General features: G+C 36.9%; 1 long non-coding RNA gene across 1 annotated transcript in view; it reads left to right on the forward strand.

Moving 5' to 3' along the window:
- The first annotated feature begins 17,547 nt into the window (after positions 1–17,547).
- Positions 17,548–24,653, forward strand: part of LOC106004461 — a 34,569-nt gene continuing 27,463 nt past the window's right edge. Inside the window, exon 1 of the long non-coding RNA XR_001177455.2 lies at positions 17,548–21,347. This is a non-coding gene — a long non-coding RNA (uncharacterized LOC106004461). The remainder of the gene's footprint in view (positions 21,348–24,653) is intronic.

Genomic DNA, 24,653 nt, shown 5'->3' on the forward strand with positions numbered 1-24,653 from the left:
CTTTTCATGAGCTAAAAGATTAGCTAAAAGGTTCTCTGGATATTCTCCAGTTATTTGAAATATCATAACCAGTTTTTAATGCAACTTTGAAAGAGTCCTTTTATGACAAGTTCTAAATGCAAGCACCTACTTTTCCAGCTTGTTTTTTGGGGGTATTGAAAATATAACTGTCATTAGATATCTTTAAAAATTCCTGTGATTATAACGGTAGGGCACTTTGTAGTCTAGCAGACATTGACACTGCTTTCTACTCTTCTTCTTTTCAATTCTTTCAAGCTTCTTTTCAAGGCTGGAGGGAATCAGATGAAGTCAGATTTTATTTCCTTATAAGCCTATTTGTTCATTACTTTCCTTTTTCATTCGCTTTATTAAGAAGTTTCATTATTAGATTTCTGACCTTTAATAAACATCTGTTGAGCTGTAACTAAGCTCCAGGTAGTGTGGTCATCGTCCCAAACACAGCATATATTAATTCAGATGAATGTTTTCTGAGCATAACATATATCTGAGCTACTAACATTACTAAGATTTCCAGTTCTGTCTTCTGAATTCCTTATAGAACATGTCAGCAGCAGCTTTCCCCTTTCACCATTCTACTTACCATATGTTTTCTTTGGGGTGGGGGAGAAACGTTGATTAAGTCTCAACATTGATCCATTGGACACAGCCAACCTGTGACTGTTAGTTGGCTGAGTTAGCAGACCTTTCTTAATTTCTACACTTTAATCATTTTGATATGATAACGATCTGAAGGGTCAAACTGAACCCTAGTTATGGTAATGGCCCTTAACCTGGGTCCTTGGCATTTGTAGTTGGGAGCACAGGGTGGGGGTGGGGGTACAGAGACTGGAAGTCCATGGAGAAGATTAGGAGGTTTCATGAATTTGAATATAGGCAACAAACCTCTGACTATTAGCAATGGTTTGTTGTTGTTGCTGCTATTATTATTTTTATCATTTCCATTGTTGTTATTAATATAATGTTACAGATTTTTTGAAATACTTGGGAATTATTTGACCTCACACGACCTCTTGTGATTTAATATGTTAATAAAAAGCCCATAGATTACCAAATCTCAAAGGTGCTTGGTGATGTTTTGATAATTGCATTTCAGTGAAACTTGTTTCATTTTGTAGTCCTAGGTATTTTATTTTGGGAATTTAGCAACTTATTCTGAGAAAACACTTGTAGGTTTCACCGGCCAGCCAAAGAGATCCACAGCATAAAAGTGAAAAGCCACCTCAGTTAGAGGATCATTTAACTGAAAAATATGGGAGTTTGATTCCTGAGGATTTCTCATTGCTGTTAAGAAGAATAGTGTCGGGGTGCCTGGGTGGCTCAGTGGGTTAAAGCCTCTGCCTTCGGCTCAGATCATGATCCCAGGGTCCTGGGATCAAGCCCCACATTGGGCTCTCTGCTCAGTGGGAAGCCTGTTTCTTCCTCTCTCTCTCTGCCTGCCTCTCTGCCTACTTGTGATCTCTGTCTGTCAAATGAATAAATAAACTCTTTAAAAAAATTTAAAAAAAAAAGAAAAGAAGAATAGTGTCAACAAATGTATATCAGGGTCCTACCAACCAAACATTTTCTTCATGCACAGCACACTGAAATCACAAAATTATACTCACAACAATCCAACCTTAAACTAAACATCAGTGACCAAAAGCCTGAAGACCAAAGAAATTAGGGGAGAGTACGCCCCCTTTATCTGTGGGGGTACATCTGAAGACCCCTAGTGGATATCCAAAACAGGCATTACTAAACCATATCTATATATACTATGTTTTTTTCTATACATACATACCTATGATCAAGTTTAACTTATACATAAAGCATGGCAAGAGAGTAACAACAGTACAATAATAACAAAAATAGAACAATTATGAAAATATGCCATAATAAAAATTAAACAAATGTGGTCTCTCTCTTTCAAAATATCTTATTGTACTCTACTCTCCTTTTTTGTGATGATGTGAGATGATGAAATGCCTGCCCGATGGCATGAAGAGAAGAGAATGACCTTGGCATTGAGACCTGGTGTGAGGCTACTACTGACCTGACAAAGCGTTAGAAAGAGAATCATCTCCTTCCAGACAGTGGTTGACTCCAAGTAACTGAAACCGCAGATAAGGGGGGACTACGGTGTCAAAAAGTTGTCAATGGACAATGGGTTCTTTCCTGAAGAAAGAAAGAAGTGAAGAAGTGGGAAGGCTAAAGGATTTGGAAGAAAGGAGGACTTTTTAGCTAAAGATCTAAATATCCTCATAGAAGATTAGTTACAGGACAGGTAAACAAAAGAGCTCTACATAAGGTTTTGCTGTGAAGCAGTTACATGTTGAGGTGTGACTGGGAATGTTTGGCAAACGTGGTGCAGTGAAGGGACAAAGACTGAGTGTTGGGGTGGGTCATCTGTGTGGAGGTTGAGTCACATCGGATGACCAAAGTGTGTGGAGACAAAGACATGGGCAAAAACCCTCGGACAGGGGAAACGGGGAGAGGGAGTAGAGTCCAATGGCATGAGCTTCAAAAAGATGGCTTTTAAAAGACAATATGTGAAAATTATATTTTCAAGGAAATATTCTGAGACGAAATTTCCCTAGACTTACAGAAGGTTCAAAGAGGCAGGAGAAGCACAGTGGGTGCTTTTTAAAGGCCCTGGAAAGGCCAGTTGAGGGAATCCTTTCTTTAATAAGAATGGCCACCTGGGCTCAGGAAAGGAGAAAAAGAGAAAAACAGTATGAGCTCCACCTCCCAGAGAAGCCTCACATAAGAGGCTACAAGTAATAACTAGAGTTCCTGAAGAAAAAACACTTTTCACATTTTCAAAATCTGGATTTTTTTTCTGAGATATCATAAGGAATAACATTGTGACAAGAATATTGAAGAGAATATCAACATAAAAATCCTGAAACTTTCAAATGTCATGTGTGTTAGGAGTCAAAATTATTTACAAATGTCATGAACACTTCTGACAAATCCACCTACTACCCATTAAGTATTTTCTTTCACAGAGATCAGCTTCACACCATGTCTATTTATGCAAAGTATTCTACATTTTACTCTCTTTAGTCGGAGGAACGATAAGTTTTGACAGCACTTTTTTTTTTTTTTTTCACTTTTTCTGGCTCTTTTTTTTATTTATTTTCTCACCATAGCACATACCCTCCCCCATGTCCATCACTCGGCCACTCCATCTCTTCCAACCCCCTTGACAGCACGTTTTATAACTAACCAGGGAACTTGGGACTTGGAGGTAAATATGTTATATAGGTCAGGGGAGGCCTGTTTTGTCTAAAGGAAAGAGGGTGAAAAGAATACCTCTTAGTGGCCCCCAAACTTCTACTAGTGTTTGATCATTGTATTCCTAGCCTAGAAAGAAGAGCTAAATGATCTCAACTTTCAGCTTTCAGAACACTAACAGGCTTAATTAACACTCACTGGGCAACTAAGAAGACAATTTTATGTATGTTTATGGTTTAAGATGCTTATATTTCCTACACACTATTACAATTACATAAAACCATTACTAGCAAGAACCATATCTTATAATTCTTTTGTCACCTGTGTCAGCATCTCAGTGCTAAAAACATACCCAGAACTCATTAAACCACTGACCAATTAAAACTTACAAAGTTCCAGGTTAGAAAAGCATTGATCATGCTTGCTTTGTATGGCTAGGACTCACAGCACCTCTTGGCTTACATTGGATCTCCTGTTCTCTAGTAAGAACTGCCTATCAAAGCTATTCAAATGCACATAGGAACCCCATTATTCCCAGCAAGGTTTTCCATTGCCTAGTTAATTCAATCCTACTCTTTCAAGATCGCCCTGAGTAGCACTATTGAATCCCAGTGACTTAAGAAGCTGGCTCTCTCAGCAAGTAGTTTTATGAACTGAGTGTGAACTAGAAGCAGTGATAAAATATTACCTGCCCCTTGCTCTGTTTGTACAAAAGCTCTTATTTTGAAATGGACTATTTCTGTCTAAATACCATTCACATCGAACCAGGTTTTAAATGGGGTAGATTTTCTAAGAAGCCAGACATGTTAGATGGAAGAAGGGCAGTGAAATGAAACAGAAACTGATGCTAAAATATGCACAAAGGCTCTTAACCCCTGCCCCAAACAAACTTTAAGGGTTGATTCTGTTCAAAATATTCAATTTTTGTGGTTCAGATGAATTGAATTATTGAAAGGCAAACTGATGTTTCCTCACATAATAAAGATGCAAACAAGACTTCTGTTAGCTCATGATCTATGTCAGGATCATCTCCAGATTCAGAACCCAACACTCTGCCTGACCAATGGTGAGTGTTGTACACTTACTACTTACTGATCCAATCCTCTAGATAGTTTCAAAAGACTTCTCTGAGACGATATTAATTTCTTGTTTCTCTTACTTTCCCCTTCATGATAGGTTGGTTATTTGTGTTCCTGTCTCAAACATAAAGATTGTAAGTACTTGGGAAACTACCCCTCTTTCCTGATGGTTTTATTATGTCTCCCACTGTTAATGTGAGAAAGAGTAAACCCCAAACCATAGCCATTTACAGATCTGGAACGGTCTGGAGCCCCTCTCGTGTAGGCTCTTATGTAGAAAGTTTCTCAATAAAAAAGTAGTAGAATAACCCAGACCTGTGGAATATAATGACACATAAAGACATTTGAGAGGTAAAGAAAAACCTCTGTCTTAAATCTGGAAGCTGAGTAGCATTTTCCAAAGCTCAAAACCAAATCCATTTCAATCTTACTGCCTGTTGGATGAGGACTTTCATTCAAAAACCCACTCAGTCATTCACCTTTCACCTCATGATTGTTTTCTCCTCTTGTCCTACCACTAGGCCATTTTTAAATAAACTTCATTGAAGAATAATCTACATCTAATAAATGACATCCATTTAAAGAGCTTTGACGGATACATACACCACAATCAAAATACAAAATCCCTGTATCCATTACTCAAAAAGTTTTCTCATGTTCCTTTGCCATCCATCCTTTTCATGCCCCTGCACTTGGGCTTTTTTTTTTTTTTTTTTTTTTTTGTCCACTTTTGCCTGCATTTTCAGTATTTTATATTAATGGAACTATACAATATGTACATTTTTGTTTCTTTTTTTTAAAGATTTTATTTATTTATTTGACAGACAGAGATCACAAGTAGACAGAGAGGCAGGCAGAGAGAGAGAGGGATAAGCAGGCTCCCTGCTGAGCAGAGAACCTGATTCGGGGCTCGATCCCAGGACCCTGAGATCATGACCTGAACTACTAAGCCACCCAGACACCCCTACATTTTTGTTTCTGACTTCTTTCAACTTAAAAGTTTTTAGATTCACCTAATTTTGTGTTTGTCCATACTTTGCTATTTTTTTATGACTGGATAGTATTGTATCCTGTGGATATACTACTTTTGTTCATCCATTCACTTGTGGATGATCACTTATGAGTTATGTCTAGCTTTTGACAATTCGAAACAAAGGTTTGTGTAGATATATTTTTATTTTTATTGATTACCTAAAAGTGAGATTGCATTTTTATATTTCTTGGTTAACTACCCGAAAGTGAGATTGCTGGTTCATGGGATAAATACACGTTTTCTTTTTTGAAAATCTGTAAAAGATTACCAAAGTTCCCATATAATATTACATTTCCACTATCAATGTGTGAGTTTCATCTGCTCCATATCCTAATCATCACTTGGTGTATTCTTAATCTTTTTAATTAATTTAATTTTACTATTTTTTAAAATAGTTATTGATTTACTTTAGAGAAGGAGAGAGAGCCCAGCAGGGGGTGGGGGGAGGAGGGAGAGAGCGAATCTTGAGCAGCCTCCATGCCTAGCAGAGACCCTGAGGCCAGGCTTGATCTCATAACCCTGAGATCATGACCTGAGCTAAAACCAAGAGCTAGACGTTTAACCAACTGAGCCACCCAAGCACCCCTTTGTCTTTTTATTTTTGACATTCTAATGAGTGTGAAATGACATTTCATGTGGATATCATATGTATTTCCCCAATGATTACACTTGTTAAGTATCTTTTCATGTGCTTATATGCCATTAATATATCTTCTTTTGAGAAGTGTTCAAATCTTTTACCAACCTTTTTTTATTGGGTTATTAGTCTCCTAATAGCTGAGTTGTAAGAATGCTTTCTATACGCTGACGATCAGTCCTTTATCAGAAATATATATTGTGAATATTATCTCCCTCACATTCTGTACCTTTCTTTTATTCTTACGAGTAGTATCTGTCAAAGACCAGTTTTTTAAATTTTAGTAGTCTAATTTATCAATTTTATGTATTTTTAAAAAAGATTTTATTTATTTATTTTACAGACCGAAATCACAAGTAGGCAGAGAGGCAGACAGAGAGAGAGAGGAGGAAGCAGGCTCCCCGCTGAGCAGAGAGCCCAATGCGGGGCTCTATTCCGGGACTCTGAGACCATGACCTGAGATGAAGGCAGAGGCTTTAACCCACTGAGCAACCCAGGTGCCCCTATGTATGTTTTATGATCCAAGCTTCTTTTTTAGAATTTTTTTTAGAAGATTTTATTTATTTATTTGACAGAGATCACAAGTAGGCAGAGAGGCAGGTAGAGAGAGAGAGAGGAGAAAGCAGGCTCCCTGCTGAGCACAGAGCCCGATGTGGGACTCAATCCCAGGACCCTGAGATCATGACCCAAGCCGAAGGCAGCGGCTTAACCCACTGAGCGACCCAGGCACCCCTGATCCAAGCTTCTTAAGTACTCCTTCTAAGCATGCATGCTGTGTAAGCATTTTTGGCTCTAAGAACACGAGGATTTTCTCCTATGTGTAATTTTTTCCGGGTCTTGTTAGAAGTAACCTCCTCTTACTCTGAAAAACAACCTGAGGGGTTTGAAGCGGGGTGGGGGTGAGAGGTTGAGGGAACCAGGTGGTGGGTATTAGAGAGGGCACAGATTGCATGGAGCACTGGGTGGTGCAAAAACAATAAATACTGTCATGCTGAAAATAAATAAATAAATAAATAGAAGTAACCTCCTCTTTAGAATGATCTGGTTTTGGTAATCTAATATATCATTTATCCAATTTCTGGATTTCTATATTTTTATTCAGTTATTCCAAGGAAGATTCAGAATTCCCATGGGTAATGAAAGATCCATAGGGAAATACTGTACAGAAAACCAGGTCTTTGGTATAAGTTTAATTTAATTTTTTCTTTCTTTCTTTCTTTTTTTTTTCTTTTTCTTCTTTCTTTCTTTTGCAGAGGGTGGGGCAGTGACTCTAGAAGCAGTCAAGATTTGTCCATAGAATCTAAACCTAGAAGGAGCCTTAGAGATAGTCTAGTCCAGTTGCTCCCTTTTGTGACATAAGAGAACTGAAGCTTTTAAAAAGTAAGCAATTTTTCCATTAACATGTGGTTACTTCTTTGTTCACTCTATACATTTTATCTTCCTTCTCTGTGGCATAATCTGAACTCTCACATGGAATTCTAAAGTAACAGTCTTATTCCCACTAATATTAATAAAATCATTGAGAATCTACCATAGTTTAAGTTCCAATTTCAAATATATCTCAAGAAAGCTATCTGAAATTTCCCAATTTGAATGAAGAACTTGGTTGACCACCCCTCAGATAGTTTCTTTCTAAATGACGGGATGTCAGAAAAACCCTACTTATCAGAATGTTCTCTATGCACCCACTGGATTAGTTATTTATTGTTATATAACAAATTACTCTGAAATTTAGCAGCAACATGTATTTATTATCTCACAACTTGTTAGATCAAAATCCAGCTAAGTCCTCTACTTTAGGGTTCCTCAAAAAGCCATAGTCAAGGCCTTGGACAAATCTGTATTTGATCTCAAGGCTTGATGGGGAAGGGATCAGCTTCCAAGTTCACTCATGAGCTCTTGGTTGGATTCAGTTCTGTGTCGGATGTTGGACTGAGGGTTTCAGTGCTTCACTGATTATTGGCCAGAGGCAGCCCTCTGTTCCTTGGCAAGTGGTCCTTTCCATCAGGACAAGCACCCAAGCTGAGCCAAAGAGAGAAAAGCCACAGTCATTTATAAGCTAACTCAGTAGGTCCAATCCACACTCAAGGGGAGATCACACTATGGTGAGAATACCAGAGACAGGGATTATTGGGAACTATTTTAGAAAGCTACCTATGATACCCATATATAACAATATTTCCCACATCAGAGATTCATTTTCTTAAGTCTTAACTTTAAAGAATTGGCACATCAAAAATGGCACTATCCAATTGGCACTAGGGGACTGATAACATCTTACTTGGTTCTTACGACAGATCCTTTATATGGATTTGCTATATAATTAGTAAATTGGGAAAGTAGATCCTGGTACATGGGACAATATGGATCTTGGATTGGAGCGCCTGGGTGGCTCAGTGGGTTAAGCCTCTGCCTTTGGCTCAGGTCATGATCTCAGGGTCCTGGGCTTGAGCCCCACATCAGGCTCTCTGCTCAGCCAGGAGCCTGCTTCCCCCTTCCCTCTCTGCCTGCCTCTCTGCCTGCTTGTGATCTCTGTCTCTCTCTGCCAAATAAATAAAAATAAAATCTTAAAAAATAAATAAATGAAATAAAATATGGATCTTGGATTATCAAGAAGGGAGTAAAAAGTCCCATTTAAGTCCCAATTTCTGACCAGTGGAAAAATTCAAAGAGCCAAGCAGCCTCATGGACTAAAGAAAAGAGAAGGGCAAAATGGGGGGTGATGGGAGAGTCATTATCTGGGAACCCTTGTCTAGACACAGCTTCAGCCTTAAGAAATATTCCTTCACTTGAAACAAAAAACAAACACACTGAATTTGTGCCATTAAGTTCAATCTGTAGAATGGTCGCATCACTGACAAGTTGGCATGAGCTATGTATCAGCAGCTCTACCTACCTTGGAAGTTTCCACTCAGGTGGGATTTTTTAACCAGGGTATATTTTAGTCTATGCAGTTCCTCTGATAAGAAAAAAAAAATAATAATAATACAACCCCATTGGGAAAAAGATGTCTCTGGGGTCATGGCTGGGAGAGCAGTGGGCACATGCTGAGAAGAAACAGGCACCCTTTTCTTTGATAGATGTAGTCCTCTTTGCCAGTATAAGGCACAGGGTGCAGACAGGAGAGCATGGACTACACTTTCAGAAAGACTTATTTCCTCAACCAAGAATCTTTGCTCAGTGCGTATACTCCACCACCAGCTTCAGCAGCCTGAATTTCTGATAAGAGGAAATCCAGCATTTTCCTTTTCCTTTGCAGTTGAAAGTTGAATTTGGGATTTAGAAGACCTGTGTTTGGTTTCAGTTTTGCTATATACTTCTATGGTGACCTAAGACACTCACCTCCTGAAGTTTCAGTTTCCTATCTTTAGATGAGAGTCAATGTGATATAGGAGAGTCTACATGACCTAATTGTGGTAATTAGGCGAAGCTGTATTTGGACATTTTGTAAGCTCTGAGTCTTATGTGGCCGAGTCATTTGGATTATCTTTTGGATAAGCCAGTGGGATCTGGGTCTGGTGCCATGTTTTCCCTATACACTCCAAAAGAGCTGGAGAGGCTAAAGTCCAGTTGGCCCGCAGACTAAAACTGTGGGCTAGGAGGTCTTCAAACCTGTGTGCGTCTGCCATTCCTGGCCACAGCCTACACAGATGCTCATTATCATAAACTTACTGGCAGGCATAAGTGTCCCAGGGCTCACAAGAAGGCCCATTTCTTCCATGTTTCAAAAAAGCTCACATTTTTGAAAAAGAACTAACAGAAAGAAACAAAAGGATTGCAAATGTAAGTTACAGCATTTTGAAAAATCACAGATATTTGATCTCTGTCTAAACATCTACAAATCCTGAAAAACAGGAACTACGAAAATAAAATTGCTTATTCGAATTACTTAAGCACCCCCCTTCTCTAGCTCAGAGCAGAGGGGCTGTAAGAGTATTAAATGACGGGACTCCTTCTGGGATCAGTTTTCTTGCACAAATAAGTCCACACCCTCAGTTATCTTGGTTATTTCCTTTTAAATACCTCCCCCTAGTCTTATCAATATCTTCAAGGTTGAAAAAAAGTGGGTGGAGAGGCAAGTTATGGTACTAATGGCAATGACCTGAAAGGGAAACCAGACAGAAAGAAAGATTACAAAGGAAAAATTTAGTTTAGATAAAAGATTAGATTAAATACTTAAGTATTTGACAAATTTGGCCTTGTCTCTGACCCTTAAAAAATCTGTGTGCTGGATCTTAGTGGGAGAGGGAGGACAACACAAGGATGACATGTTTTGCAGAGCAAGAAGGTCCTCCATGAAGAGGCAGCTGAGGTGGGACAGCCTTTGGGCTGTCCTTCCCAGTTCCCACAGGCCCAGAGTTGGACCAAGCAGGGAACTTTCCTGAGAGTTTCTGTAAAATAAGCCAGCCAGTTGCTGGGGACTCTGGTCTCCCTTCCTATCCAAAAAAAAATCCATTTCAACCTACTACAACACCAACAAGATTAGTATTAAAAAAAGAAAAAAAAAATCTGAGGGAACATAAAACAAAAAGCCCATAAAAGCTTGTCACACTGACTTGATCTTGGAAAACTTGAATGAAATAGAGACTCAGTTTAAGGGAAAGATATTTTGGCCCTGTCCCAGAGCATTTCTGGGTCATTTTTTTCTACTATCAAGACTCCTCAGACCCCAGAAACACTGACTTAAGAAAAGGTGGATTCCACAGAAATGGCTTTCGGATGTGAATTCTTATTACAGTCAGTATTTATAATTCATATGTTGTTGAATTCTCAGAATACGTCTCTGGACTCCCACGCTTGAGAATAAACAACTAGTTATGCCTGGTGTTGAATTTCAGCACAAATATCTATTGGATCTATGACATTTTTAAAGTTATTTAAATATTCTGAGCTTAGTGGGATTAATACAGGAACTGGCATATGGTAGGTGCTAAATAAATTTTTCCATTTTGCTAAGTGCATTTTTACTATTCACAAATGACTTCATATTCTATCTTGCACTATAATCTAGGCAAGAACATTGGCTGTTTCAGTTTATATTTATTCCTTTGTTGCTTCCTTTTAAATGTTCTTCCCACTTTTTGTTTTGTGATTAAAAATCAGATTTCTGGGGCACCTGGGTGGTTCAGTTGGTTAAGCAACTCCCTTCAGCTCAGGTCATGATCCTGGAGTCCCAAGATCGAATCCCACATGGGGGGGGGGTCCCTGCTCTGTGGGGAGTCTGCTTCTCCCTCTAAACCTTCCCCTCTCATGCTCTTTCTCTCTCATTCTCTCTCTCTCTTTTGCAATTAAATAAATAAAATCTTAATAAAAATAAAAATGAAAATCAGATTTCAGGAAAACATACTCACTTTTCTGTTTTAAGAAAGACTAAGTGTTAACACTTCCAGATCAATCTCAGTGATTGATTTCTAGATACTGTGGAAGATAGACTTCATCTATATGGCACCCCTTCCAAACACACAAAAATGTTGGATAAAATAGAAAAAGAAAATAATTTTAAATATATAATCAAGGTCAAAAGAAGGAAAGAAAAATCTCTTTATGACAAAAATGAAGAGTTACTACAAGCCAAAGGCTATAGCCACAGAGGAAGTAGACCTGGATAAAAGCCTTTGAGGAGTAGGGCTTAGGACCTAAGCTGGAATAGGAGAATAGGTCTCGACTGTAAAAAAGGGGATAGGATAGATCACAGGGTGCCCTGAGGAAAATTGGCAGCTTAAGGAATGTACCTTCCATGAAAGTGGGACTAGAAAATTCTGCCTACTGCCTAAGGAATCCCCGGAATTTGATATTTTTAGGAACTGCTCAGAGGTACAGAGGGAAATTAAAGAAATTAGGCAGTAACATATGCAAGAGTAAGGTGTGGATTTATACTATGCTAGGGCTTAGGAGACTAAAATGAACCAAATAAATAGTACCTGGTTTGGTCTTAGAACCCAGGAAGAATGCAGAAAGTATGTAGGAACGCTTTAGCGACTCGTACATGTCAATCCCACAATAAATTAACTACACCAAAGATAAGTTCACTTAAAAAAAAAAAGTTATTAGGGGTGTGTGTGTGGCTCAGCGGGTGGAGCATCTGACTCTTGATCTCAGGGTCATGAGTTCAAGCTCTGTGTTGGGTATGGAGCCTACTTAAAAAAGAAAAAAAAATATTAGTGACAGAAGGAATTGTCCCATCATCAGGAAAAGACAACATATGCAACAACAGGAAAATGGGAACCCCAAAGTTGGGAAAAATAATGGAACAACTGGTATATTATAGCTGTTAAAGAAAAAAAAAAAGGACTTTTGACAAAGTATCAGACCATTAAGGTTTTTAAACATCAGAGACAAAGGACTACTATCCAAGTGTCTGTGAGCATGGGCATGTGAGATTCTGACAGTCTAGAGCTGTATTGGAAGAGATACATTGTATGGGCTGTGGTTGGAGTTTTGTCTCCTCTCACCCACCAGTCTTAGAATAGGGTATCGTGCAGGGAAGTCTCCATATAGATGGGGCCTCAAAAGATTTCCTTAGTTTTATTTCAGGAACAGAAAAAATCATACACCAGCCTAAGACAGCAGCAAAGGAATCTTGCCATTTAACTGGGACCATGAGTGAGGAAGGAAAAAGACACCAACATGAAATTGAATCGGAGCCAGTTCCATATGTAACACAGTGGTTTAAACGCAGTGAACCTGTATGGTGCTAGAACCTTAAGACCAAACATGAACATAAAATCTGTCTGAGACAAGTAAAACACAGAGGCACTTGCAGAATCCAAAGAAACACTGCCTCTGAGAATATAGTCAGAGGTGAACAAAGCAACACCGACAAAAGATTTGCTCACAACCGAGATTCACAACCACACAAGAAAACACGAAGTCAAGTCCACATATACAACAAAGGAAAATTAGTGCCCTGAGAAATGGCCAATCTGATTTAGTCCATAAATATCTTTGAAATTCTAACGACCAAAGAAAGGGGAAGCCATAATGATTACTTTTGTGTGTTCTCAAATACTTGTGGGTAGGGATAGGCTATAGATCATTAGACTGAATGAGATTTTAAAGGAAACCACTGAAAGAATAAAAGTATAGATAACTTCCAAACTTATGAGCTAGGGTAAGTAATAAAGAAAATCAGATAACCAGATTAATCTAATAGAGAAAAGGAAAATGGGGTAAAAAAATAAAAAGTAAAAAGCAGCAGCAGCAAAGGAAAAGTGTGTAAAATGTGCATGCAAACAAACAAAACTTGTAGAAGTGCAAATATATCAGTAATCATATTTTCTTAAAACTGTAAGATACCCCATTCGATATATTTTTGAAATTTATTTAACTAGTCTTATACTCATGGACTTTTTGAATGTTTTTAAACACATATAATATCCTTGTGTATGTATATGTGTATGTGTATATAAATATACATAAATATATAACTATATATAATTTCAGACATTTTCTGCTAAACCTATAGTATGAATTCATAGATGGGGAATTGTAGTTTTTTATTTTTTCTTGACAGATGCTTTCAAACCAATGTAACTTGCACCAGAAAAAGAATGTGTTTCTCTACAGCTTGGCCATAGCCATTTACCATTCAAAAAAATGTATTATATCTGCTTATCTAATGAATGCCAACAGTTTAGGACTATTGTTTAATTTATATTTCTCTTAATTTGAGTTTTAGAGTCATTTTTATTTTCTGCTTCTACATTTCCCTCCCTACAGTCAATTTGAAATCTTCACTGCAGAGCAAACCAATGAAAACCTGAGTCCACCAGGTCACTCTGCTTCCGCAAACCTCCCTTTTGAGTACCCGGTTTCCTCATGGGAAAGCTACCTCCCTGGGTTTACTCCTGGGCCCCTCCTCCATTATGCTGCATGGCCCTTGTACTTTCGCTGGTGTCAGCCTCAGGTCCGGCTGTTCCCTCCTTTGCACCACACTGGCCTATTCTCATCTTCAATGCTGGCCAGGAGAGCTCATGCTTTATAAACTTGGTTCTGGCTGGTCTGCTTCTCCCAGCTATCTGCTTGGCTAATTCTCACCCTCTGCAAATCTTTTCTCTGATTTTACCTCTTCAAAGAAAGTCTCCTTAAATAACCTGTAATACTGCAGTTTTCCCTGGGACACTTAACATTTTTCAATCAACACCCCCTGCCTGGCTTTTTTCCTTGTATTGGTTGTAACATAAATTATATAATATTTACAATATCCTGTCATTTAGTATACGCTATATACTTACTATATGCCTTATACTTATTATCGTAGTGAAGTTTGTGTACTCGTCTCCCCATTACCTTCTCCTGTTCTTCAGCATTTTCTTCCATTCACTTGTTAGTTTTTAAAGCACTGATTCAGAGAGCATGTTTATAAATGAAAAGTGGTCACTTTACTGCTTTGTGTGTAGCAGATATTTCTTCTGACTTAGCCATTTGTATCTTGATTTTTCACTTTAGGGCAAAATTTATTGATTATGCCTTCTGTTGTTTTTTCTTTCTTTCTTTCTTTCTTTTTTTTTTAAAGATTTTATTTATTTGAGAGAGAGACAGAGACAGAGAGAGAAGGAATAAATGGGGAAGGAGCAGAAGGACAAGCAGACACTGAGCAGGGAGCTGGATGCCAGGCTCAATCCCAGGCCCTGGAGATGATGAGAGATGATGACCTGAGCCAAAGTCAGCTGCTTCACTGACTGAGCCACCCAGCATCCCTATGCCTTCTGTTTTTGAAGTCATAAGGGAAGAGGTCTTCCCACTCTGTATAAAATATGTATATTTTTATATATGTAACATATATAAATTATAAAAAATACATGTAAATGTGTATATATAATATATTATATATACACACACACATATATATTCATACAAAAGATAAACAGACACACAGAACTGTAACATCATTTTGGAGGATTTAAAACACATAGACACACAATGCCTTTTATTTTTTCATTGATACTGTATTTCTTTTATAGATTAATTTAGAAAAAAAATGGCTTCTTTGTCATTTTGGTTCTTCCTGTTTGAAAACAGTATATCTCTTTATATATTTAATCTTCTTTGTATAAATAGGATACACTTGAAGAGTTTGAGAGGTTTAAATTTACTCAGATATTCCTTATTTGTTCTTAAGCTTTTTCCAGGCATTTCACATATTGAGCTACTATTAAGAATAAGATTTAAAAAAATATAAGATTTTTCTTGTGTTATCTTTTCTACTGTCCATTACTCATACATAAGAAAATTAGTGATTTAAATGTTAATTTTGTACTCAAACTATTGAATTCTTTAATTTGAATAATGTTTTAGATATGCGGTTTTGAAGGTATCATGCTACATTATTTGCAAACAATGAGAGTTCTTATCTCCTTTCCAGTTTTTCCTCTCTTTTTTTTCTTGTGAGTTATATCAGATACTACTTTCAAAATAATGTTACATCATAGTGATGATAGTGAAATTCTTGTCCTATTCCTAATCATCATGGAAAGACATCTTTGGGTTGAGATAATGTATACATTCCATGATATTAGTTTGTCTCCATTGCTGTTTTACTTTGAGACTTTTTTTAAAGTCAAGTATAAATACAAAAGTAGAAAAATTCCCTTTTGGCATTTACGGAGATGATCCAATTAATAGAGTTCTTCCTATTAAGCCATTGTAAAATGTGTATATGAACCTCTCTTGGACAGGTACTATTATTCTCCTTGCAAATATTTCAGATTATTAGATTAATATCCACAAATCTTTTCTATGTGCTACCTTTTTGAATGTTATGGTCAACATTACATTGGTTTCACAAAAAAGATTGAAAGGTGTCATTGTCCATCTGCTGTCATAGTTTAAATAGCTGTTTCTCTTCTGTCATTTATAGGTTTGATATAGTCCTTTTGGCAAACCATGGTTCTGATGCTCTAGGGGAGATGGGTAAGACCTTTTTGCAGACATTATTTCTGATGTAGAAATGTTGGGGTCCAGAGCCAATGAACAAGGAAGAATTCCTGAGACATCTCTGGTGCAAAAAAGGGGTTTTATTATAGCACTGAGATAGGACCCGTGGATAGAAAGACCTGCACTAGGGTTGTGACAGGTGGCTGGTTATATACTTTCAAGTTTGGAGAGGGTTAGGGATAGCACAAGCCTAAGGAATTTTGAAAGCAAGGTTTCTGGGACTTCGAGGGGCCTTGCTATTGTTAGGAAAATGTCATTTATTACTGTCTTATAAAACTCGAATCTTGAGACCCTTCAGACGTATATCAGTGAGCCATATGCTTACAAAATGGTTGCTGACATATGTCTTAGGGGGCAAAGATAAAGGAAGTTTCCAAAGAAATTTTTTTATGTTAAAGTAGACTTACAGGATCTTGGGGAGTCAGGATAATGTTAAGCTGATTGCCTTTTACCCTTAGCAAAACATAAGCATCAAGGCAGCTGATTTCCTAGAGGAATGTCACTCTGCCTGTTTCACAGACTTTGTCAATGGGCTGTAAGCAGTAAGGAAGTTTATTTTTTTCTCTATTGCCTTTGTTTCCCACATCAATTTCCTCTTTGGAAAACTGGTCATTTTGTCAGTTTTAATCTATAACATTTTCTTAGAAAATGATCTATTTTATCATGGTTTTCAAATTTATTTTCTTCAAGTTAAGCAAAGCTGTCATTCATAATTCCTTTGATTCTTCTGCATCTATGATTATTTTCTTTTCTTACATTTATTTTTATACTTTTCCTTGATTAAATTAGCTAATAACGTTCCCTTTATATGGCTAATTATTTTTCAAAGAATTGACTCTTATTTGAATTAGTCCTGCCATTTTTCTGTTTTCTTATTCATTAATGTGTTCTTTATTTCTTTAATGTCTTCTTTATACTCTTTGGTTTTTATTTTTCATCATGTTTCAAACCACTTTAATCAATTCTTGATCATTGACTTTTTATCTTCCTTATTAATGTGATTATTTAAGAATTTTCTTTATAGAGAAGACATAGTTCTGATTTGTTTTCATTATGTTTTCTTTCTATATATGTGCAATTTCAGTTTTGTTTATATCTTTGATATGAGCTGTTTAATTGGTATGATATTTTTTTCTACATTTTAATTAATGTGGGACCTCAGTCAATTCAAAGTATAAGCAGAGAATGTTGTCTGTATCCCAAGCCGTTCCAATTAACTGAGATCTCCTCTGTGACCTAGTATTTGGTCAATGTGTATTAATGGTCCTTGAAAATGTGAAAAGAAGGTACATTCTTTGTTTTTAGATGATAGAATTACAAGTATACACATAAATTTATTATGTTACTTAGATCTCTATCATCTTCATTTGGCTTGTAAAACAAGCAAATCTTTTCTTAATATCTTAATGTGTTCACTCTATGTGTATCTGTGTGTTTATGAGTATATTTATATATTAATTATGTTAAAAATAATAATATTAATTGATATATATTAATTAATTTTGCATTTATTTAGGATCTTATTTATTTATTTGACAGACAGAGAGAACAAGCAGGGTGATCAGCCAGCAGAGGGAGAGGGAGAAGCAGGCCCTCCACTGAGCAGGGAGCCCGGTGTAGGCCTCAATTCCAGGACCTTGAGATCATGACCTGAGCTGAAGACAGACACTTAACCGACTGAACCATCCAGTTAAGACTGGTGCTTAGATATTGATGAAAGTCAGAAAATCTTTATAGATTGTGTCCGTTGCTATCATAAGTGTTTTTATTTGTCTTGTCCAGTATTTTTACTCTGAATTGTACTTGCCTGATATAGTAATGGTGGCCACTGGTTTTTTGTTATTGTTGTTTTTTATTTTGTTTTCATTTCCTAAGATACTTTTTCCTATTTTTTATCATCTGCTTTTCTTAGTCACTTTGTTTTAGGTGTGTCCTCGATTTATGCTTTGTGAACTTGATGATGACCTTTTAATTTGGGAAGTTTGCCTTTCTGTTTTTAGAACATTTAGTAGTTACTTCTGTAAGTATAGCTGAATATAACATATCTAATATGTTATTTATTTTGATAGTATCAATTGACTCTCCACTGTGAGGCCATAAGAAATTAACATATCCTACCTAATTCCTTTTAGATCTTCTTTTCTTTCTTCTCATTGTTACCAATACAATAGTTGATGTTATTTTCTTGGTTCTTGAATAGTATTTAGCTTTATGACATGAAAAAGACGCACCTTAGTTACCTGATTTGTTAGCTCTTAAATTAATGGATTGAGTCCTGGCTATAAAATGAATTATACACCTTCCTAGCCTTCCCCTAACTTCTTTAAATTATGTTCTTGTTGCACATATGTGTATTTCCATTCTTTTGGTTTTAGGATTAATCTTTAAGAGATATTCAAATGGCAAAACTGTCTATATATCACATCCTCAAAAGTGGAAATCCAAAAATAATTTCATGTCTCTAAAAGCAAATACATTTTAAAAGGTATGAATATTTTCCTATAGTCACCAAAGAGTTAACCAAGGATTTTAAGAAGGAATTTAGACAGAGTAAGTCCTGTACAGCACAGAAAAGAATAAATTAAATGCTATAAGAGTGGTATAAAATAACTCAATTCTTACAGAATATCAATTGTGCAGAAATTTAAATTGTGTCATTAAAGTAGTTATTATGTATATAATAATGTTGCATGAAAATATTGCAAGGCAAAAATAATATTTGTGAAGTGGAATAAGAATGTTTTGTTTCAGCTTCACCTGCGTAGTGCCTAATATAAACACATTTCTGTTTGCTCACTAGAAAGAATTAGTTGAATACACATTCTCTGGACAGTTTGACATACAGTCAAGAGGTACAGTCTGTACTACTTGTCTAACTATACAAACTTTTCAACTTGAGTTAAGTAGAAGAGGCAGTTTCTAATGGGTTTGTCTTTTGCATGAGAACTTCTTTATGTCTCATATAACCCCAGGAGAAAGTACCATTGGGGTTACTGGGATTGGAATTAGGACCACCAGAATTGGATGTGAGTTTTATTTGCTGTGTCAGGGAAAACTCAATGTCTGTTGGGTGACTGTGGCTATCACAGAAGGAATTCAGAGTCAGTTGCTTAAGAAGTCACATATGGGCAGTCCCAGGATGGACTTTGATATACATTTAACCAATTCTGGCTGCTTATTGGTGCCCCCTGGAGGACCTAAGGCTCATAGGCAAGGTTATCGTCCACCTCTCTGAAAAGGCACATCACAAGCGTATCTTTACTTCACTGTCTAGTATTCATTCATGCATGTATGACCATAAATAAAGTTTCCATATTATGAAGTAGACATGCCACATCCCACTGGCTCTCCAACACTGACCCAAAAGAATTCTAGATGTTTCATTGCATAGAGTCAACATGCTCATAACCAGAGAGATAGACACAGTTGTGATAACCTGCCCAGGTGGTCACAAGCTTCAGCTACCTTGTTTGAAATGTTATCAATACTAATATTTACCAAATCACCATCCTAAGAAAGCCAGCTCCCTCCTACATGCTCACTGAACTCAGTGCTTCCAATGCAGAAATGGCTTTCAATCAATATATCCATTGTGTTAGAGTTCCTGCATCTTGGCCCTCTGCCAAGGCTATGCCCAAGACATTAGTCCTGTGTTGCCTCAGTGAATTCAACCTTTCTTATAGGATGCAGGTATTTAATCACTCATGTCCTCACAATACTACTGTGAGCCCTGGGAAGCATTACCGCATTTCTGTTTTTATTTTGTCACTCACTCCCCTGACTGGTTTGTTTTTAGAGGTTTAACTGAGCCTTTAGCCTAAGGGCTGCTTCCTTAACACATGTTATACAAAAGCATGTCGGAATTTCACCAAGAGGCAATATAATGAATGTTGAAAACGGGACGAGTTTTAGGGTCAGATGGACCTGCTGCATTTCAGATCTGGCTCTACCACTCAATTACTGAGCAACCTAAGAAAGTTCACTTTTCAAAATCTTATTTTTGCATCTGTAAGTGTACATACTAGCCTCCAAATTAAATAACTATTTTGAAAATTAGAGATAAAGTCATCTATCTAGGTTTTTAAAAAATAACTAGGTCTTTTCTTTATGAGTACATATGCATTTAAAGCAAAAGACTCCCACACACAAAATTGTCACTTGTCTATACTATTAAAGGAAAAAAAAAGAAAAGGAAAAATAGTTACTACCATAAGAGGATAAGGTACTCCTGGAATTTTTCATTCTAATATTTAAGTTAATATATGTCATAGGAAGCATCTTTCACAAATTTTGAATGACAGATGACTCAGTGTAACAGTCATCTTCCAGTGTGAGGTCTGTGCTGAGTGCCATGAGAAATTCAAGATGCAGCGGAATGGTCTTGCCCTCAATGGCCATATGTTCCAATGTTGTGAGAGGACAGCACAAAGAATAAAGACATTATAAAGAACAACATCAGGAAAACTACCTGAGAGAAACTGGGAACACTTTGCAATTTTAATGAAAGAATCTGCATCTGGTTGGGGGGAAAATTAGGAAGAGCTTCAGAAAGGAGGAGCTCTTTGAACTGCAACTAGCAAGATGGGTAGGAAACCTCCATGTGGGGATAAAGAAACAATATACTGGGAGAGTAAAATAAAATATAAATGTAGCTGCCAGTTGTTGACATTTTCCTAGGTGCCAGACGTTCTAATAAATATTTTAAACATTTAATCCCTAAAGTGTTCCTGTGAAGTTATTATATCCATTTATAAAATAGAGAACCAGTACATAGAGAGGGTAAGTTACTTAAGGTGAAACAACTAGTAAATAAATTTAATCTTTCTTGTTGAATTACAATCTGTCTGATTCTTAAGTCACTTTAGTAACAATATACCAGGTTGCCTGTAGGTAAGTTTGGTTTATCTGTAGAGATTAAGTGGTAGTTCACTTCCAATTTAAGGCTGGAACTGAGTAGTAGGGTCGAATAGAAGAAAGTTTTGGTTGAAAAAATCAGATTTATTTTTTAAATGAAGAGAATTCTTGGGAGTATAGTGAAACAATTGAAAATTTGCCTCTAAAGTTAATGTGACTCTTGTTTATTTTGGAAACTATTGCAGTATCTAAGTAAGAGATATTACAGTAACTAGCTTGGAAATAAGAAATATTATCTAAGAATTACTGGGTTATTTAAAAAACTACTGGATTAAGTAACTAATTGGCTATTGTTTCACAAAGGAAAAAAAAGATAAAGTAGAGGTTGCTGTTGTATAATAAAGAATTTGATTGGCATTTATCCCTATTTTCTGGAAGGGAAAACTCTAAATCCTTGGAATTTCCCAATAGGAGTATCTCTGTGATTGTAAGCCTCTGGGATCACACTTGAATTTATGCTAAGAGATGAGATGATTCAGCATTTGGACGACTCACCAGAAAGATCAACCAGGTAAACAGAGAACTGCGACTGGAGATTGAGTTCACTCACAGCCAATGATTCAATCATGCCTACATAATGAAATCCCAATAAAAACTCTGGATGCTGAAGCCCAGTGGAGCTTCCCGGCTGGTGAACACGTTGCAGGAAAGTAACATAAACTGATTCCGTGAGACAGCTCAGAGGCTCTGCATTTACAACCCTCTTGGACCTTGCCCTTTGAGTCTTTTCATTTGGCTGGTCCTGATTTATATAATTTACAATAAAAGTGTAATCACAAGTATAGCACTTTCCTGAATTCTCTGAATCTGTCTAGCAAATTATAGAACCTGAGGAGGTTTATGACCCCCTGAATTTGTAAGCGGTTGGAAAAAAGTGCATGAAACCTGGGGATCCCTGAAATGTAGCTGGTGTTTGAAGTGAGGGTACTCATGTTGGAGACCATGTGGTTTCACCTGTGGAATCTGACACAGGTTAAAACAGGTGGTTAATGTCAGAATTACACATAGTATAACAAGTAGTGACACAGTGGTTGCTCAGAAATCTTAAGCTTCACTGAGAAGACAATGATAAAAATAATAGCAAAAATAGATAATCTGGAATTGTACTCCAAAATATTTAAGATAATTAGAAGGTTTCTAGAAAGGGAAAGCCACAGCTTATTATTAGTATTGGTTTCCTAAGAGTTGCTTCAACAAAATACCACTGACTGGGTGGCTTAAACAAAAAAGAATTTATTTTCTCACAGTCCTGGAGACAAGGAGTGTTAAGGTCACAGTGTTAGCAGTGCCTTTGTCTGTTTAGGCAGCTACAACTAAAAGCCATAGACTAGGTGACTTATAGACAGAAACTTACCTCTCACAGCTCTGGGGGCTAGAAATCCAAGATCAAGGTATCGGCATACTCTGGTCATTTCAATTTGATCACTTCTACCTTATCTCTAAATATGATTATATTCCCAGGTTCTGGGAGTTGGGGCTTCAGGTTGGGGTTGAGGGTGTGAGACACAATTCAGTCTTTAACACTGTAGGGTTTTTTTGTTTGTTTGTTTTTGTTTCTTACAACCTGAGCCAAAGGCAGCTGCTTAACCAACTGAGGCACCCAGGCACCCCAATACTGTAGTTTTGAGAAGCACCTAAATCTAAGGTATTGTTGAAATCCCTAAATATAAGGTATTTTGTTGAAAACAGAAGATTGGAAGAAGTTGCTGAGAAAATAAATATAAAAGGGAACATAGGTAAAGGCTAATAAAATACTTCGGAATCCCATGTAACAAATAATATGAAGCCAGAAATTAGAAATCTAAGAATACTTCAAGATCAAAGGGGCAAGAATGATGATAAAACGCTCAACTCTTAAATACACAAGTCAGTGATGCAAATGGTTGGTTGGTTACTCAACTAGTAAGAATATATTACTGTGGCCACTGCAACAATTCCCAAAGTGTTGAGGAAAGAGGCTAACTTGGAAGGCAGCCTCCCCAAAAGTGGATAAAGGATGGATATGAGGAATAAGAGGTACAAAAGAACAAAGAATGAATGACTATAAGAATATGTGTTTCATGAGATCTTTTATTAAAAACTGACCTCTGATCCAAACTTAGAGTCAACTGTCAAAGTGACTATCTCTGGTGTTCCAGGCATCGAAAAATACATATATACATACATACAACAGCCTTCTACCTTCCTCCATAGGTTAAAAAAGAAAATCTCTCATTGATTTTGCTTGACCTCATCAGCATTTTGTTAGAAAAGGAGAAATAGAAATAAAATTTCTGATAGGTCATTTATGTGTATAAATAGAAGTACTACTACTTCATTTATATTTTGGTTATAAAATTTCAGCAAATAATCTGGAAAGGAAAGCCTTTCATTGGCTCCCTAGGTATTAAAAGGCACTGAAAAGTGAATGGTTTCTAATTCTGTACTCTGTCATTGAATATAGTCATTGACATGAGCACAGCAATTTAAATCAGAACTCAATAAGAGATTGGACAGATTCAAACTCAGTTGAGAAAAACTCGTGATTTAATAAGCTCTAAAGCTATTGATTTTGGGGGTGCCTGGGTGGCTCAGTGGGTTAAAGCCTTTGCCTTTGGCTCAGGTCATAATCCCAGTGTCCTGAGATGGAGCCCCGAATTGGACTTTCTGCTCAGCAGGGAGCCTGCTTCCCTCTCTACCTGCTTGTGATCTCGCTCTCTCTGTCAAATAAATACATAAAATATTTAAAAAAAATAAAGCTATCGATTTTGCTATTGGGTCATAGCAGCAAGTATATGAAACCACTCTTAGTGGAATATAGTCTTCTAATGCTTTAAAATGGTGTTTGTTTCCTGGGCGTTTTCCCCAAGCAAAGCCACAGCATTTAGCATACCCTTGAACTGCTTCTATTCAGCTCCCAGATACAGTCCAGGTTAATAATGAAAATGATCCAGAAAAATGAACGAGGAAAATGATATTACCATGCACACTCAGGATGAAGTTCAATCTATATGTTCATTTTATTTTAATCAAAGGAAATAAAAGGTAACACTGTATCCTAGCTAACAGTATAGAATTCTTTTCCAACAAAACAAATGAATCTCATCTATGTCACTATACCCAAGACCTAACATTCTCCTTTTTTTTTTTTTTTAAGATTTTATTTATTTGACAGAGAGAGAGATCACAAGTAGGCAGAGAGGCACACCCAGGTGCCCCTAACATTCTCCTTGACAATCAGAAGAGTGAGGAACTAAACTTCCTGGTAACTATTCCATTGTATTGGTTGACACTATCCCTAGAATATGACATGTTCATCTTTATAAACAACAATATCATACTGAGGCAACAACAGTGAACAGAGCCTGTATTCTAAGTTAGCTGGGCTCTTGTTTTCTTCTTTAACAGATAATATAATCTCCCACAACGGTGTACATGTTTCTTAAAAAATGAGACATCTTTAGAGGGCAAATGTCTCTTCTCACTGGGTCATTTGATTCCTCTCCAAAAGCTGTAGCTACTCATATATTTTTATGACCTCTATATTCGGCATGTATCATGTTTATCCATGCACTTGAATCATATTTAGTCATTTGGTCTTAAGCAATTGTGGAGGAACTGGGTGAGGATAGGAATTTTTGAAAATTTCTCTGCTGTAAACTCATGAATAGTGTTTGTCTTCATGACTATTGTAATACTGGTTTTAAAGTGAGACAGAAGCTTCTGTTTTGTTTTTGTTGAACTGTTTTTCTTAGATGAAGAGATACAACTGAGGATGAGGGTTTCAAAATATGGCTCACTTTGCAAAGCTGGCAAGACACAGCATTTAAACCAGTTT

The sequence above is a fragment of the Mustela putorius genome, unplaced genomic scaffold (genome assembly GCF_011764305.1).
Source record: "Mustela putorius furo isolate JIRA1106 unplaced genomic scaffold, ASM1176430v1.1 tig00003846_pilon_pilon_pilon, whole genome shotgun sequence".
Lineage (NCBI taxonomy): Eukaryota > Metazoa > Chordata > Mammalia > Carnivora > Mustelidae > Mustela > Mustela putorius.